The 20,070-nt window shown below is 33.7% G+C and overlaps 1 long non-coding RNA gene across 1 annotated transcript; it reads right to left on the bottom strand.

The window, feature by feature from the left end:
• Window positions 1–17,278: 17,278 nt before the first annotated feature.
• Window positions 17,279–18,344, bottom strand: LOC120129142. The gene is made up of 2 exons (XR_005516707.1): window positions 18,132–18,344; window positions 17,279–17,671 (listed from the first exon to the last, which is right to left on the bottom strand). It is a non-coding gene; the product is annotated as an uncharacterized LOC120129142 (long non-coding RNA).
• Between the last annotated feature and the right edge of the window lie 1,726 nt (window positions 18,345–20,070).

Here is a 20,070-nt window from a genome sequence, read left to right as displayed (position 1 = left end):
TCACAGCACACTTATGTTCGCAATCAACAGGGAATATGTCAGGTAATCATATAATTCACAAACAAAGCACTAGACAGAGACACACCTCATAAAAATAGCTTTAACGACAAATGTGACCATTCCCATGGTTAGCTCTAGCAGTAGGTCAAACCAAATCGACTCCAACGGAATAGTTAACCATAATTTACTATATTATCATCAGTAACAAAATCAAATCAAATTACTATTTTTCACTAAAACTCACGATCGATCCTCATAAAAAAAAGTTAGTTTAAAATTAACCGCTAAAGATGGAGGATGTGGTAATTCCGTTTCTGACTTAAGGTCCCCAATAATTTACGATTAAATGATATTTATAATTATCCCTGGTTCAAAACGAGGGAACTGGGCAACGAGGTTTCAACACGATTATGGGTTGTCGATAACAGTAAGAGAGGTTGTTGGTTCATTGGCAATAGGCCACACAGTCGCTGATGATGTGGACCACGATGATAGCCCCGACTGAGGCTTAAAATGTTGGTAGAGGGGTAATAGTGACCATCCGGGTGTTGCTAGGTTTGAAACAAACAATCAAGGGTTACACATCACCAACTAGGTCAACTTGTCCCTCGACGCGAGGAGTGTTCGGCCACAACCATAGACGGAAGCGCTGTAAGCACATCGTGAAAGGAGTTCTCAATAATTTACCAAAAAGGGTCGTGACAATAACCTAGTTGCAACAACAAGGGTAGGCCGTGGTAGAAGGTGGTTGTGTGACATTTAGTGACACCGACGAGCTTAATCTACAAAGAAGGCGACAAAACACGAAGAGAAATAAATGAGAAAGGGAAAAGAAAAAAATGAATGTCGCGACTGAAGAAAAGAAAAAGAGCTTGGGTTTGTGAAATAAAAATAATTGAGCAAATTGCATCATAAGTCCCTAAATTTCTTAGGGTTTCTAAAACAAGCTTCAATTTACCTTTGTTACAATTTAGTCACTAAATTAAATTAGAAATTGAAGGATAAATCCCTAAATTTTAGGGTTTTGAATTTGAGGATAAATTGAAGTGTTGCAAATTTTTCTGTCAGAAGCCATCCTGAGATTGTCTTGAATGATCTTCACCTTGTCCTCAATATCCTTAACCAAAACGGGACCAATCAATTTGGTGAACACGGAGCTCAAACCAATTTAAAGGAATTTGGCGTCGCTTACCATACAAAGCCTCATACGGGGCCATTTTGATACTCCACTGGTAGCTTTTGTTGAACATGATCTCCGCAAATGAAAAGTACTTCTTCCATGAACCCTCAAACTCATTCACATGATTACACATCTTGTCTTCAAGGATTTGAATAACTCTATCAAATTGACCATATATCTGAGGATAAAACATGGTGTTGGAGTTCAATCGTGTCTCTAATGTACTATGTAGGGAACCCTAAAATCTTAAGGTGGACCTTAGGTCATGATCTAAAATGATAGAAATTGTCACGCCATGAAGTCTAACTATTTCCTGGATATATAACTCCACATATTTTTCTATGGAATAATCTCTCTTAACCAGAATAAAATATGATGATTTGGTGAGTCGATCCACCACTACCTACATGAAATCCTTATTGCTTGGAGATAGTGAAAGTCTCACAACATAATTCATCGTGACTCTTTCCCATTTTCATTACGAAATAGATATTGATTGTAATAATCCATAAAGAACTTGATTCTTAATTTTTTCTTTTTGCCACGTCAAACACTTGATAATAATTCAATCACCACCTTTTTCATCCAGCCGTAAAATGCTCTTCAGATCTAGATAATAAATTTGGGATGCATAGTGAGTGGGTTACAATTAGCCTCTTGTAAAATTTCTTACTTCATGTATTTATTATTGAGATATAAATTCTTCCTCGATAGTACAAACACCAATCAAACTTGATCTTAAACTATTTCGCTTCTTTGCTTCCAACTTGTATTTTTTTCATCACCCATTTTTCATATGCTAAATATAGCTATCTAATATGGTCTACCAAAGTAGAATTCACTTGTAACTTGGCTAACAATACACCAACATCTCTTAAAGAAAAGTGTGCATTCAAGGCCCTTAAAGTAGAAAATTGTTACATATTTGCTACTAATTCTTAGGCTAATTCCTAGTCTAACTTATATTGTATTAAATGTAATATATTAGGTTATCTAGTTTAGTTGTATTAGTTGTGTATATATCATTCTCTACTGATGAATAAAAGACAAAAGCAATACGTTCTCTACCGAAGTTTTACATGATATAAGATGTTTAAAATATTCGAGTGATTGAATTTTTTTCTCTAAGGGATGTTTGGGTATCAAAAGAAAAGAGTGTTTTTGGTAGTTTTGTTGGTACCTTTCGAAGGGCTTTCTCTCGACACTGCCAGCACCAGGAGGTCTATCGTACGCCAATCGATCAATTTGGAAACTCCGGTCATCTGACTGCCAACGCGGGATCTGTATGCGCCGCCATAACCTTTTGTGAATTCTTCATGTGTTGGCGTGTGAGATCTCGTGGTTGTGTTTTTTATCATCAATTTCTTCGGCCATTGTCTCTGCTCGATTTCGACCACTCCCTGTCATCAACTCGTACTTTTGCTTTATTTTTGTTTTGGGCTGGGTGTCGCCTTCTTTTTCTTTTTGTACTGTTTGGTTACTGGTTTAGTTTCTGCTATGGGTTATTTGTTACCTTGTAATTATGGGTGAAAAGAAGTTTGAATTTATGTCTAATATAGTTCTAGTTACCACTAAAATTGTTGATCATAAGTTAAATGACTTAATTTTCTCGAGTAAAACCATACGATTGAGTTGTATTTGCTAAGTTTTTCTATGGACATTCACTTGACTAATAATCCTCATGCAGATGATTCTTGAATTCCTTGGATGTGAGAGAATGCTCTAACAAACATACGAAGAACTTAATATGTTGATTCCTTTTAGTGCTGATATAGAGGTCCAAAGTGTTAGAGAGAAAAAATGGCAGTTGTGAGTTTTCTTGTCAGTCTTCCACAAGAATTTGAGATTGCCAAATCTCATATCCTTTCTAGACTAGAAATTTCCAATCTAGAAGATGTTTTCTGGAAAGTTCATCGTACGAAAAATTCTTTTGCATGCCATTTCTTCTCAACCCACCAATGTTCTTCTTAGTCATTCTACTTCTTATGACTTTGGAAAGAAGCAATACAAATGTGGCGTACCTAATATAAACATGAGATCAAGATCCAATATACATGATCAATAATTTGGAGTTCGTGTACGGGAGCTTGGAGAAGTTGTGTGTCACTATTGTCATAAACTGGGACATATCAAAGATTTTGCATCAATTTGCTCATGTTGCATCTAGTGTAGAAACTTTTTCATCGGTTGCTACAATATTTGTGGATGAGTATGCCAAGTTAATTCACCTTCAAGAAACTATGAATCAAGCATATGCTCTTGTTTCTGCCCTTGTTGAGTTAGGTAAACCCAATACATGTCTTGTTTCCACCTCATAAAAATGGTTCATTGATTCTGGTGCTACAAAACACATGACATGTAACCCTAGTCTTCTTTCTCACTTTAAATCCTATTCATCTATGACTCTTGTTACATTAGCCGATGGTTCTACATCAAATTTTATTGGCTCTAGCACTTCATATCCTACTTCATCTATCACTTTGTCATGTGTTTTTGAGTTTACTACAATTATCCTTTAATTTGATGTTAGTTAGTACACTTATACGTACCCTTAACTGTTGTGCCTCATTTTCACCCAGTTATTGTTTGTTTAAGGATCTCTTGATGAAGAAGATTATCTATAAGGGACATAAATATGATGTTTTTTATATTCTTGATTCCCAAGAATTAGAATTTGTTGCCTGCACTAGGATTTTTACTCATTTTGAAGAACATTATCGATTGGGTCATCATTCACTTCTTTCTTTGAAGAACCTTTATCCTCAGTTTTCCTGCTTAAAAACTTTAGATTGCGAGTCTTATCAGTTTGCTAAGAATCACTGCCTTAGTTCAAGTCCTAGAGTTAATAAACGAGCCTTTTCTCCATTTGAGTTAGTTCATTTTAATGTTTGGGATCCTAGTCCAGTTACCTCTAAATCTGGTTTTCGTTATTTTGTTACCTTTGTCAATGATTACTCTAGATGATAATGGTACATGGACTTTGGTAACTTTACCCACTAGTAAACAAGCTATTGGGTGCAAATGGGTATTTGCTATTAAATTTAATGTTGATGGCTCTATCAATCTATTGAAAACTAGACTTGTTACCAAAGGATTTGCTCAGACCTATAGAGTGGATTATTATGATACCTTTTTCCCTGTTGCTAAATTGGCCTCTATTAGGTTATTTATTTCTATCGCAATCATTTTTGATTGGCCTTTACATTAGTTGGATATAAAGAATGTCTTTCTTCATGGTGATCTTCAAGATGAGGCGTATATGGAGCAACCACCTAGTTTTGTTGCTTTGGGGAAGTATGAGAATGTATGTCGTTTGAAGAAATCTCTATATGGATTGAAACAAAGTCCTCAAGCTTGGTTTGGGAAATTTAGTCAGGCTATTGAGAATTTCGAGATGTAGAAAAGTGAGTCAAGACATTATATTTTCTTTAGAAAGTCTGATGGAGGCATTATCTTATTGGTGGTTTATGTGGACGATATTCTTATAACTGGAAGTGATTCTAGTAGAATTCATCTCCAAAGTCCTTTCTCCACACTCAGTTCCACACAAAATATTTTGGGATGTTAAAATATTTCTTGGGAGAAATATGTGATTGATTTATTATCAGAGTCAGGAAAAGTAGGTGCTAAACCTTGTAGTACTCCAATTGTCTCTAATCTACAATTAACAAAATAAGGTGAATTATTTGATGATTCTGAAAGGTATAGGAGAATTATTGGAAAATTAAATTAACTTATTGTAACATCTCTTGATATTACGTATCCAGTAAGTGTTCTGAGCCAACATATGTCATCACCAACTATTGATAATTGGAAAGAAGCAGAACAAGTATTGCATTATTTGAAAAATGCTCTTAGACATGGAATTTTATATAGCAATCATGGTCATACATGATTAAATGTTTTTCATATTCAGATTGGGTAGGATGCAAGGAAGATATAAGATATACCTCAGGAAATTGTGTGTTTGTTGGAGGAAACTTTATTTTATGGAAGAGTAAGAAACATAATGTGGTCTCACAATTGAGTGCATAGACCGAATATAGAGCAATGGCCAAATCCATATGTGAAATCATATGGGTATATCGGCTCCTATGAAATAGGAATTAAAGTTTCGGCACCTACAAAACTATGGTGTGATAATCAAGTTGCTCTTTATATTGCTTCCAACAATCTCTTTGATGAACAAACGAAACATATTGATATTGATTTTCATTTCATTCGCGAAAAGATACAACAAGGTTTGATCACTTCTAGATATATGAAGATCAGAGAACGGCTAGGAGATATCTTCACAAAAGGTTCTTAATGAAATTCAGATCAATTATCTATGTAACAAGTTGGGCATGATTAATATCTATGTGTGTATTTTGGACTACTTCAGTAAAATCGTATCTGAAAACAACTTTAAGGAGGAGATCTCATTGAAGTCAGAACTTGACTGTTACTTATTCTAGCATTTACTCCCCCTTGGTGGAGCCTTTGATATACTTGGTTGGTGGCGTGTTAAATCTCAAACGTTTCCTACCCTTGCAAGGAGAGCTCGAGATTTCCTCGCAATGCCAGTATCAGTTTTCGCACCATGTTCAGATTTCAGAGCCATGATCTCGAATCCTGCTTACAATAGCTTTAACCCTGAGAGCTTCAAAGCCTTTGTGTGCTGTCAAAACTGGTTGGAAATTTCAAAAGAGAGCAAGTCTAACTAGTAATTTGTTTAAATCATTTCGTTCTATTTCCCAACTTTTAATTTAGAGCATCTAATCTATTCTTTAGAATTACATTATCTTATCAATTAACTAAGTTTATTTGATATTACAGATGATGGCGAAAAACATGAACCCATGCGAAACACGGTAGGTATTGTACATGAATGATGATTGGAAGTGGTATAATTAATCATTAAAAAACGAGGAGAGAAAGTATAATTAACTAAAATTTGGAGCCTTAATTTAATATTTTCCCATATATTTTTTAATAATAAAAAAGGGAGCAATGGTCCCCAAGACAAAAGATAGTCTCGTCCCTAAGTGGTTCTAATACTAAAAGATATTTTTCTAATAATAAGGGGAGGGGCAATGGGCCCCCAAGATAAAGGTAGTACAGTTCATAAATAGTTTTAATAGTAAAATATAATGTTAATTTTCTTAGAGGTTTTTAGTTCAACCAGTAACATTTATAAGATGTATGTACACTGTTAATAAATTAAAATATATATGAACAAATACTACCTTGTAAGTTGTAATCACCACAAACTATTAAAAAAAATTCTATATTAAAATTTGAGATTTTTAATCTCTTTGTTTTAAAGATAAACTACACATCTAATATTAAACTATTGTTTTTGTTTTTGTTTGATCACCCAACTATTTTTTGTTTCAAAATCATATTAACATTTAGTTTTAGTTTCATTTTGGTTATATACCGCTAAAACTTTAACGATAGTATTGGCGTGTCACTATATAATAATGTCATATTATCTTTGATTTTTTAAATATCACACCAATAATTTTATTTATCCTTTAGGAAAATTCTGCAGCGTTCGACGAGCATCGATGAGTACCACTAACGATGAACACAATTAATTTAATTTATAAAATTTTAGAATTCTAATTAGGTCAACGTATAATTATAAATTAGTTGAAAATTTAAAGATAAATTATTTAAAATAAAAGGTAAACTATACCAGTGACCACCTAACTATTACCTCCTTATTTTGACCACCATTTTTGAACTTTTATCAATCAGGTCACTGAACTATTTAAATGCATTCAATTAAGCCACTTGCCGTTAATATTTAAAGGAAAAGTTGATGTGGCATTAAAATATTTGATATAATTACACATTTGGTCCATGTTACTTATATATTCCATCAATTTGGTCTTAATTTTAATAAATTAAATAAACTTAACCCTCAAATCAAATGGTGCCAAAGTAGTCTTCATTCATCTTATTCTTTTAATTTGTAGGAAAACAAACAAGAAAGAATATAAAAGAAAACTTACAAAAAAAAAGATTTCATTTTTGAGAAATTAAAAAAATACCAAACACTTTGATTTCAAAAATACATATGTAGATGTTCATTTTGTCCGGCTTTCATTCGAGTTTTGTTTGGTTCATGCTATATTATTATTCATATTATTATTCATTATATGTGTTTAATATTACTTATCATATCTGATTATGCATGTGTCCATATGTATGTTTATGGTATGACGTATATATATCTTTGCATGAGTGTGTGTAATACATATAAATTGCATGGGGATATATATATTACTTGCTGTAAATATTACAAATTTATGTAAGTAAAAATAAAAACGGTAGTGATATCATTCAACTTTACAGGCCAAGATTACATGCATGACCCAAACAAAGGCCCGAATCAGAGCATGCCCATTCAGTTGGAGCCTAAGACGCAGCTGGCCTAACAAGTGTAGGCTCAGGAATGGAGACAACCCAACATTTAGGCCATTGGGAGAAGCCCTAGCCCTCCCCTTTTCATCTAGCGCCGCCTAGAAATCAACTGCTGGATATGAAAAGAATCTAATGGTCCATATTCAACCAAGCATTTAGGGTCTTAATCCTCGATGATATCATCCGCCAGCTACACCAAGAGTCTAGAAGACTCCACATCACCCGCCAGCTGCCTCATTATACTGTGCCAACCATCAACAAGGTCTCACCAGCAACCGACCTGAAAAACGACCATGGATTCCTTCCTATCAGCAAGGACAACTATGTAAAAACGGGGGAAAAGGGATGAGTAAATTTGGAGGAATTTCCTTGTAAAATTGGGGATATAAAACCCAACTAGCAATGTATGTTTATGGGGAATATTTTAGCAACAACAGAGGCTTCGGGTACCCTATTCGAAAAGAAAAACAGTGAGAATAGAGGGGTCCTTTTCTTTCCCATTTGTTTTGTGAGCATTAGAAAAAAAATCAATGTAATCTTTCTCTCATTTTGTACACAGAAAATACAAAACTAGAATTCGTTTTTGAAGGAGCTTTTTCCCAATTCTTTGAGAATTTTCTTTTTTTCGTTCTGACATCCATTCAAAATAAACAAATATAAAAGACAGAGCATCTGAATAGTAGAAACGAGAGCCAAGCAGATATTTTTTCTATCAACAAATCGAAAAAAACAGAAAAGGAAGAAAACCTTATCTTTTTGTGCGAGGAAATCGGTTGTCATTCATCGAAGTCAAGAACTGAAGGTAACCCCTTTCTTGTAAAACATAAGTCTATATTTGTGAGAGTTCAAAAGATGTTTTAGGGGGTTTTAGGTTTTCCTCAATTGAGAGATGAGGGGGTTTAGACATGAAATAAGTGTTTTCATTTGGGGTTTGGGTGAGTCTCGATTAAAAGTAGGTCTCAGTTAAGGAGTCTCGGTTAAGTGAGCCAGCATGAGGTGTCTTGGTTTGTTTAGGATGGCCTAGGGTTTCCACTGGGTGGTTTAGGGGATAGCCCAGAGCGAAGTTGCCACAGACTTACAGTGGTCAGTGTAGAGAGTTTCGGAACTCTCGGTTTGAGAAGAAGATGAGAGGGAAGTGTTTAATAAGTATTAAGTATAGTATAACTTACCTTGATGATGTGGTAAATGGTCAAAGCGAAAAACAACAACTGAGGAAGCCGCCGGCGTCGTGACCGTGAAGACTTCGAGCCTCGACGGTCGTATGATGTGTAGAAAACCTTAAGGGAGAAAGAGAGGATTAGAGTGCGGTTGAGGACTGATAAAATGTGGTTAGGACTTATTTTTTGCCTAAAATATTACATATATGGTTTGGGTAAAACGGTAGCGTTTAGATGGTTGAATCAACCCACGTTTTGGGAAAGGGGTTATTTTCGTGTTAAGTTCACTAGTTTTAATCCATTGTATTTTAGTCCTCAAATCAAGGTATTCGAAAGTCTGATTTAATCACTGAGTCTTGCACGTGTTTCATTCTAGTCCCTAAATGCAATTATTTTGCATTTTTATTCATTCGTACATTTGGTATGTTCCTTCTGAAATATACATTTTAGTCCTACATGCAATTATGGGTTTATTTTGATTTTAGTATATGAAATGTGATTATTTGTGTTCTATGACTTGATCTTTGTTTAATTTATGATCTTAGCCTTAGTGTTATATGCTTATTCATTTCAATCATTATGTCGTTTTTTTTTTATATTTTCATGATAATAGGTATATAATAGTATTAGTGTACAAAGTTTGGTGTTTCAATTAAATAGGTTTCACATAGGTATTATTAAATTATATTTATATTAAGTATAATTTTTCATAATTTGCATTAATTAATTTGTTGCATATGTATATATATTTATTAATAGTTATAAATTTTACTTTCATTTAATTTTTTTTAAATAAATTAACATTATGGACATTAGCATTTTTTTAAAGTCAGTAGAATATATGTTTTTTAATTGAACACTAAATTTTATTGGTTTTTAATATATTTAATATTATTTTCTATATTTACATTTGTTTTGACTTTATTTGTATCATTTTATTAATTAGTATATTGTTGTGCTATGTATAGTATCCTCATGTGCATAACTTGACTTATAAATACATAATTTGATTAAGGGTAATACTCTTTCATTTAAAATTGTTTTAAGGGGCTTGTCTTAACTTATTAGAGAGTCGATTTTGACAATTTTAAATTGAAAGTGTACCCCAACAGTGAAACCTAAAAAATGATTTGTTACTTAAAATTTGGGAACGAAAGGAAAAGAAATGTTTGGTTATTTAAATTTTTCGAGAAAAGATTGTTAGAACTTATCTAAGGTCTAATCTCGATATTTTAAATAATCGAATATCCTTATTCTTTCTAAAAATGATTGGTAATTTTAATTTAATTTGTTTCGGGTGCATTTGAATATTATAATGAAATTATAATATTTCTTTATTTCGATTGGAGTAAAAATTGATTGCCTCAAGGTATGAGGGGTTTGTTCTCCTCGATATGAAATAATTAAATATTATTATATTTCGTTTTAAAATTCATATTTTGTTGTTTTGTGGGATCATAAATCAAATTAAACTCGAATTTGTAACATTCATTGCAAAGGCATTAATTAATTGATTAGGAACCGATTTAGGGCGTTGTGGGGGTGCTAATACTTTCCCACGCGTAACTGACTCCCGAACTCATTTTTTGGTACACATATTGTAAATTTTTCGTTTTAATTAAAATTAATATTTTTATTAAAATGACTATATTTTTGGGTGCCCAATTACACTCTAATCAAAGATTGATGGCGACTCCTCGAACCATGCATTTTTTCTATTTCAAAGGGAATCCCAAATTTTTCGAAACGAGAGGTTTTTAAAAATCATATTACTTTTAATTAAAAACTAATCATAAAGAGATAATTCAAAATTGGTGTGGTTTTCAATATCTCACTTTAAGAAAAAAATCGGTTCGACAGCTTGGCGACTTCACTGAGGACTTTTTTTTAGAGAGTCAGACCGATAGTCGATTAATTAAGTGTCTTTGAAAATGAAAATTAAAAGTTTGTTCTAATTTGGTTTTTGATCCCTTGCTTGGTTTTCAATAAATTTTTGTTTGCATTTTGATTTGTAATTTGATTAACCACTAAATAGTTGTACTGACTTGTTCGCTAATGTTTTCATATTAATTGTATTTTTAAAGGGATTTGGGAATTTATTTTTGTGTTGTCTGATTGTGTGTTTTTCACTTTTCCTCACACATTACACAGTTGCATTATCATAACATGAGCTAAGAGCTCGCTCTACCCTATTTAAGTAGGAATAAGAAACTACTCTCTCGTGTGGTTTTCACCTCCGCATGGGATAGTGGATCATTCCTGGAGCTCATGCCTTATGATTCTCGTGATGGGATTTACCTCCGCACGGATATAAGGAGGTGTGTTCCCTCGAATTGAACTCAATCCCCAAAAGCCTATGATGGGCCATGATTAAGGGTTCGACAGCCCAAGGGGCACCAGAAAGGATAATTCGAGAACCTATTACTTTAGTGCCAAACCTAGCATATAGTGAATATAGAGCCCGAACCTAGGTAGAACCTAACCCGAACCTTAAGAGTCCTGTGAGGAGGGTACATAAGGAAAAGCTTTTTGAGTCATTTAATTTCACTTTTTGAATAAGTATATACGAACTAGAGATCATGCAGTTAGGTTTATTTTCTCGAATAAGCATGTGAATTAGATATCATATGGTTAGGATTTTTAGTGAATGACAAAGCATGGGGGCAGATATCATGTTTGGGTAGGATCTAGTAAAGCAAGATCGGGTAGTCAGCATGTGAGGGGAGGATCTATTAATAAATTATTATACCTGATTAATTACTTTATGTTTACTAACTGATTTTCTTTTGTCTTTTCTTTATTTCATTTTTATTGCATTATCCATTACATGGTGTTGATTCATGATCGATGTCCATATAGAAGGCTAGTAATATGGAACGAAAGGTTCAAAAAGAAGCTGAAGATAATGCAGATGTTCTGAGATGGTCTAAACAGTCTCATCTGACCAATGGAGATAGTTTGATGCCATGATACCTTGCAGAGTTGTTTGGTTATACCCATATCAATGTACGTCAGAATGATCTAAGCGAGTTAAATGAATTTTGGGGGAAGATGGGAAACAGTAAATAAGCAGTTGTTTTATCAGCTACATAGTAATATCTCTTATCTCCTAGATGTTCTAATTGACTGAAATCTATTTAGAGCCTTGGCACAGTTCTGGAATCTTGCTTACTTCCGCTTTACTTTTGGAAGAATGGATCTGACACCTACCATAGAGGAGTATCGAGCTTTGATTCATTATCCGAGGTATCAAATGGACAGAATATATACTAAATTGCCAATTACTCTGTCTTTCATGAAGAAATTGCTCATGATGACTGGAATGAGCGAAGAATGAGTTGTTAGAAACATCAAGAAGAAAAGCGACAGTGAGTACATCTCTTGGACTGCTCTAAAAAAAGTAATTTATTGTCATCCAGATAAGAGGAAGAAGCTTGATTTGTTTGTTTTAGGGATTTATGGGCTTGTCATTTTTTCGAAGGTGCTGGGGTATGTAGATGTATCAGTTGTCAACTTGTTTGAGAGATTAGATAAGCATGTTTATCCCGTTCCAGCCATTTTAGCCAAGATGTTTCGTTCTTTGAGTTATTGTAGAAGAGAATGAGAAGGACAATCTATAGGATATGCACCCCTGTTGTTAGTATGGATCCTTAATCACTTCAAGCATGTTGAAAGAGCAGCGTGACAAGTGTTTCTGGATGTGTTTTCGCCTTTAAAAGATTTCCTTTCCAAAGAATGGCCCGGGGGTTTCACCGAAGAGAAATGGATGGTTATCTTCAAGAATATCAGGGATGGTGACATATTGTGGCGAGCTTTGTAAAAAGTCTCTTAAGAAGCCCAGAAGATTATGGAGCTGCTGACACATATGCATCAATTAAAAGAAGTAATGTAGATCTATATGTGATATGTTTGAACCTTGTAGTTGAACTTCATTCCTAATATAAAAAGTTGTTCTAAAGAGTCGTTTCAGGATCAACACCCTGCATTTTGCATATGCATTTTTACTTTTCACAATGCATCTTAATTTTATATTGCATTTTTATTCATTCATAGTCATATATTTCATATTTATTAATAAAATAGTAACATTAACACAATTTGATTTGAGAAGCTCTAAAAGCAAATTGAAGTTACTTGGAGTGTCTCTATAGAAAGATAAAAAACGAGGAATGAGATATTAACGTGTATTAATAATATCAAGAGAATCCAATAAGAAATGATTAATGAAGAGAGAAAGTTCCAAGCTGAATCCCGAGAACATATGTCCAATTTTATGAGCATGATGGTTACAGTGATATATGGGGAGAAATCATTAGAGAACCCTATTATCCAAGAAAAGATAAATATTTCGAGTGAAATTTATAATGTTGATTATGTAGCCAATGTGATGACAGCAGATGATCAAGAACCTGTTGGGGAGATGGTAATCCAAGTCAACTCCAAGGATTGGGTACCACTCCAGAAAATGTGACAGAGATCATGTTGGAAAAAAACCTGATGAAGTGAATGAATGTTACGCCCAGATCCCACAACCGTAAATGAAAAAAAGCAGTTAGTGGCTCGAACAGACCAAAGAAAGTCCCACGATCGAGAAATACTCTGAAATTGTTCCAAACTTCTATCTCAGATCTGTACCCATTTGATTAAAGGTCAATACCTCACATTGAGGCCAAAGAAAGTGCAACCAGACCTTTCTGCCCACAGGTATGATCAAGATAGTGTCTGTGATTTCCACTTGGGGGCATTGGGGCATTCAAATGGGAATTGTAGGCTGCTATTAAAGGAGATAGAGATGTTTGTTGAAAACAGGACGTTAACACAAGAATTGGTGGAACATTGGATGACGAGCTCGAGTGGGGCATCAAAGCACAATATGTATTATCCAGTTAAGTAGTTGTTGCTACATTATATGAGTAATAGGGCATCCTAATTAGGAAGAGATCATTTCATTTCATCATGAAGCTTTATTCCATTTGCAATATCATGTTTGAATTTGTTTTTTTATCCTTTCTTGGTTTTTTGTAATGATATTTAAATGAACTCATGCTACTTTAAAGATGGTGAGCATTGAATCAAATTTACAACTTGAGATTCTTTGAATATCAACTGAATTAAAAACACTTTAAATTATTAGAGTGTCTTTGACAAAGTGACATGATTGAAAACTGATAAAACAAGGACCATGAACCTTACCCCTAGAATATAATCTCGAACAACATACCCTTCTCTTGTAGGGACCGATATAGCCTTCTCATCTCATAAGGGAATGAACAAGAGGCTTGATATTCAGGTATGCATAGGAGCGGACAACATGGGGTATCTCTTGTGTATGCCATTACAAAACTGACTAGACCATACTTTTGTTGATAATGTTTAATGATGATGATGATCTTTACAGATGGAATAGTCAAGTAGGTGAATCTATTTTAGGTCAGTTGCTTGGAAAGTGAACTCTAAAGATGAGATTTTCTTGACTTTAAACAACACCTAGACTATAACATGTTCTTCTTGACAAGCTTAAGAAATTGAATCCGTATACCCATAATGTAATTATAACATGTTCTTCTTGGAAAGTAAAGCTTGAGCTGTCACTCTAGAGCAATTGGTTAAAAGCCCCGGCTTTATGGATAAGATTCAGCTAGCCAGATAAAAATGATTATAATATATATATAAAATTAAGCTTGAGTTGTCCCTCTAGAGCAATTGGTTAAACGCCTCAGCTTTATGGATAAGATTCAGCTAGCCTGATAAAGGTAAATTATAATAAAGCTAAATTCAGCTAGCCAAACAATGACAAATTAAATCAAATTTATCTAAATAAGGAGTTTCGATAAAGATTAACTAAGGGAGTTAAGGAATGCCTGTTATAGTCAATTTCACACAAGCACTCAGGAATTTAATTTTTAGATCGATATTTCTACACTGCCTTTGTTAGAGAAGTCTACAAAGATTGACAAATGGAAGATTTCAAAGAACTGAAATAGAAGTGTTCTAGAAAGTCTAGTAATTGATTATGCTAGTTACGTCATTTTGTCCACATCCTATTAAAATACCAATCCAAGAAAGAGGGGCATGTCACGATGTTCACAACGACAGAGAAAGAAATGACATTTTGGTGGCCTAAACCTTAGAAAATAGGAAACCAAACTGAAGCTAACCCATCCATTTTGACACTTGTCAAATAGCTATAACTTTGAAAATATTAAAAGAGTTGTTGATTCTTTTGATATTTTGTGAACTTATGTTTATGATTTGATTTGATTGTGAGACTGAATTAAGGGGCAATGTTTTATAAAATTCTTTCATTCTTTTATCCCTAAAATAAGATAAAGGGGAGAAACATTTCCAAACAAGACAATCTCAAATGTGAAAGGTCCTTGAAGCTGGTGAAACTTATTTTGCCTATATTGAAAAAGAATAAACGATACCAGAATAATGAAGCATTCCATAATAGTGAAAGCAAGTGGTCCGAGATATTAGAAGGAATGGAGAATAAAACTTGTAACACTTTCTCGTGATGTTGTCAGTATCCCATCGAGAAACAGCTGATCGCCCTATTTGAAAGGGGCATATATCCCTATTAGAAGCAAGTGGTCCGAGATATTAGAAGGAATGGAGAATAAAATGCATGACATTAATACATTTAATTGCATTTGCATTTAAACACATGGTTTTTAAAGATCTTCAAGTGAAAAGAAAAGATTCATGATGTCAAAAGCCCGAAAAGTTGGAAAGAAGAATTCAAACCTCAAACACAGGGAATCATGTTTAAATAGGAAGAACCTGAGGAACACAAGGGCCAATGCATAAAAGAAGTATTACTTTAAAGGGGGCATGTTACCTGACCATTAAGTTATTTTTGAAAAATGAGAAACTTATTTCCAAAGTTTCTCATTTAATGTTTTAAGAAAACGAAATCTTTGAAAAGTAAGAAAGCAATTTCCAAAGTTTTTTACTTAGTAAGTCCTTCGGGCCATCAGTAAGCCTTCCGAGCATGATGCTTAAATCCTTCAGGTCACATGTCAGGCTTCTGAGCAAGATGATAAGTTATTTGGGCCATCTATAAGACCTATAGGCAGGATGTTTTCACATGATGAGAAACCAACTTCCAAAGTTTCTCATTCAGTGTTGTCAGAAAATGGAATTTTTTTGAAAAGTAAGAAAATGATTTCCAAAGTTTCTTACATAGTAAGTCCTTCGAGCCATCAGTAAGCCTTCCGAGCATGATGATTAAATCCTTCGGGTCATATGTCTTGCTTCCGAGTAAGATGATAAGTCCTTAAGGCCATCTATAAGACATACGGGTAGGATGTTTTCATATGATGAGGAAGCGACTTCCAAAAGTTTCTCATTCAGTGTTGTCAGAAAATGAAATGTTTGAAAAGTAAGAAAACCTTTTCCAAAGTTGATATGTCTACCCGAAGAAGAGGCACATATCGAGTCTGATCTCCCCTGAATGAATATTAGAGCATACACATTTTCCAAAGTTGATATGTCTACCCTAAGAAGAGGCACATGCCATGTCTCATCTTCATAAATGAATAGTGGAGCATAGACGTCTTCCAACATTGATATGTCTACCCAAAAAAGAGTCACAAATCCAGTTTGATTTCCCCTGAATGAATGGTGGAGTAGACACGTCTTCCAACATTGATTTGTCTACCCAAAAAAGAGGCACATATCCAGTCTGATTTCCCCTTAATGAATGGTGGAGCAGATACTTCTTCCAACATTGATCTGTCTACCCAAAAAATAGGCCCAGATCCAGTCTAATTTCCCCTGAATGAATGGTGAAGCAGACACGTCTTCCAACATTGATCTGTCTATAAAAAAAAGAGAGGCACAAATCCAATCTGATTTCCCATGAATAAATGGTGGAGCAGACACATCTTCCAATATTGATCTGTCTACTCGAAAAAAGGCACAGATCCAATTTGATTTCCCCTGAATGAATGGTAGAGCAAACACGTCTTCCAACATTGATCTGTATACCTAAAAAAGAGGCACAATTCCTGTCTGATTTCCCCTGAATGAATAGTGGAGCAGACACATCTTCCAGTATTGATTTATTTACCAAAAATGAGTCGCAGATCGAGTTTAAGATCCCCTGAAAGAAGAGTGGAGATCGTCTTCCAAAATAGATCTGTATACCCGAAAAAGAATCAACTCCGACCTACCTAGAGGATGCAGTGAGCGGATTAACTTTTTGAATGTACCATAGTCGGACAAATTTGACCATCCTTTGATCTTTGATCTATTCTTTTTGCACGATAATGAGCAAAGAGGGGTAGCTATAGATGTTCATTTTGTCCGGGATTTCATTCGAGTTTTTTTAGTCCATGATATATTATTATTAATTATATGTGTTTAATATTACTTATCATATCTTATTATGCATGTTTCCATATGTATGTTTATGGTATGACATATATATATATATATATATATATATATATATATATATATATATATATGCATGTGTGTAATACATATAAACGCATGGGGTTATAAATATTACATATTTATGTAAGCAAAATAAAAATGGTAGTGATATCATTCAACTTTTACAAGTCAAAGTTTACATGCATGACCCAAACAGGGGCCCGAATCAGAGCAGACCCATTCGGTTAGAGCCCAAGATACAGCTGGCCCAACAAGTGTAGGCTCAAGAATGGAGACAAACCAAGGTTTAGGCCATTGGGAGAAGCCCTAGCCCTCCCCTTTTTATCCAGCGCCGCCTAGAGATCAACTGCTGGATATGAAGAGAATCTAAATGTCCAGATTTGACCAAGCATTTAGGGTCTTAATTCTCAATGATATCATCTTATAGCTACACCAAGAGTCTAGAAGCCTCCACGTCACCCTTCAGGTGCCTCAATATACTGTGCCAACCATCAACAAGGTCCCACCAGTAACCGACCTGAAAAACGGCCATGGATTCCTTCCTATTAGCAAGGACATCTATGTAAAAATGGAGGAAAAGGGATGAGTAATTTTGGGGGAATTTCCCTGTAAAATTGGGGTATAAAACCCAAGTAGCAATGTATGTTTAGGGGGAATTTTTCAACAACAACAGAGGCTTCGGCTACCCTATTCGAAAAGAAAATTAGAGTGAATAGAGGGGTCCTTTTCTTTCCCATTTGTTTTGTGAGTATTAAAGAAAAACAATATAATCTTTCTCTCATTTTTACACAGAAAATACAAAGCTAGAATTCGTTTTTGAATGGGTTTTTTCTCGATTCTTTGAGAATTTTTTTTTTCATTCTAACATCCATTCGAAATAAACAAAAATAAAAGACATAGCATCTGAATAGTAGAAACGAGAGCCAAACAGATACTTTTTCTATCAACAAATAAAAAAAACATAAAAGGAAAAAAACCTTATCATTTCGTGCGAGGAAAGCAGTTGTCATTCATCAGAGCCAAGAACTAAAGGTAACCCCTTTCCTGTAAATCATAAGTCTATATTTGTGAGAGTTTGAAAGTTTTTTTAAGGGGTTTTAGGTTTTCCTCAATCGAGAGATGAGGGGGTTTAGACATGAAATAAGTGTTTTCATTTTGGGGTTTAGGTGAGTCTCGATTGAGAGTATGTCTCAGTTGAGGAGTCTCGGTAGAGTTGGCCACCGTTAGGTGTCTTTGTTTGTTTAGGATGGCCTAGGGTTTCCATCGGGTGGTTTAGGGGATAGTCGGAGCAAAGTTGCCACAGGCTTACGGTGGCCAATTGAGGAAGCCGTCGATGTTGTGAGCGTGAAGACTTCGAGCCTCGATAGTCGTCTGATGTGTAGAAACCCTAAAGGGTCGAAAAAAGAGAGAAAGAGAGGATTAGTGTGTGGCTGAGGGCTGATAAAATGAGGTTAGGACTTATTTTTTACCTAAAATATTACATATATGGTTTGGGTAAAACAGTAGCGTTTAGATGGTTGGATTAACCCGCGTTTTGGGAAAAGGGGTTATTAGAATGTTAAGTACACTAGTTTTAAACTGTTGTATTTTAGTCCTCAAATCAAGGTATTTGAAAGTATGATTTAATCATTGAGTCTTGAGCATGTTTCATTTTAGTCCCTAAATTCATTTATTTTGCATTTTTATTCATTCGTACATTTGGTATGTTCCTTATGAAATATACATTTTAGTCCTATATGCAATTATGGATTTATTTTGATTTTAGTACATGAAATGTGATTATTTGTGTTCAATGACTTGATTTTTGTTTAATTTATGATCTTAGCCTTAGAGTTATAAGCTTATTCATTTCAGACATTATGTCGTTTTTTTATATATTTTCATGATAATACGTATATAATAGTATTAGTGTATAAAGTTTGGTGTTTCGATTCAATAGGTTTCACATATATATTATTAAATTATATAATAGTCTTTGTTTCGATTTAATTTGTTACATATGTATATATATTTTATTAATAGTTATAAATTTTACTTTCATTTATTTTTTTTTAAAATAAATTAACATTATGGACATTAGCATTTTTTTAAAGTCAGTAGAATATATATTTTTTTAATTGAACCCTAAATTTTATTGGTTTTTAATATATTTTATATTATTTTCTATATTTACATTTGTTTTGACTTTCTTTGTATCATTTTATTAATTAGTATATTGTTGTGATATGCATAGTATCGTCATGTGCATAATTTGACTTATAAATACATAATCTGATTAAGAGTAATACTCTTTTAATTTAAAATTGTTTTAAAGGGCTTGTCTTAATTTATTAGAGAGCTAATTTTGACAATTTTAAATTGAAAGTGTATCCTAACAGTGAAACCTAAAAAAATGATTCATTACTTAAAATTTGGGAACGAAAGAAAAAAAATGTTAGATTATTTAATTTTTTTGAGAAAAGATTGTTAGAACTTATCTAAGGTCTAATCTCGATATTTTTAAATAATCGAATATCCTTCTTCTTTCTAAAAATGATTGGTAATTTTAATTTAATTTGTTTCGGGTGTATGTGAATACTATAATGAAATTATAATATTTCTCTATTTTGATTGGAGTAAGAATTGATTGCCTCAAGGTATGAGGGGTTTGTTCTTCTCGATAGGAAATAATTAAATATTATTATATTTCATTTTAAAATTCATATTTTTTTGTTTTGTGGGATCATAAATCAAATTAAACTCAAATTTGTAACATTCGTTGCAAAGACATTAATTAATTGATTGATTACCGATTTATGGCATTGTGGGGGTGTTAATCCTTCCTCACGTGTAAGCGACTCCCAAACTCATTTTCTGGTATGCATACTGTAAATGTTTCGTTTTAATTAAAATTAATATTTTTATTAAAATGACAAA

The sequence above is a fragment of the Hibiscus syriacus genome, unplaced genomic scaffold (assembly GCF_006381635.1).
Source record: "Hibiscus syriacus cultivar Baekdansim isolate YM2019G1 unplaced genomic scaffold, ASM638163v2 tig00001644_pilon, whole genome shotgun sequence".
NCBI classification, from domain to species: domain Eukaryota; kingdom Viridiplantae; phylum Streptophyta; class Magnoliopsida; order Malvales; family Malvaceae; genus Hibiscus; species Hibiscus syriacus.
Note: the sequence above shows the minus strand (reverse complement) of the source record. Positions and strands in the feature narration are given on the sequence as shown.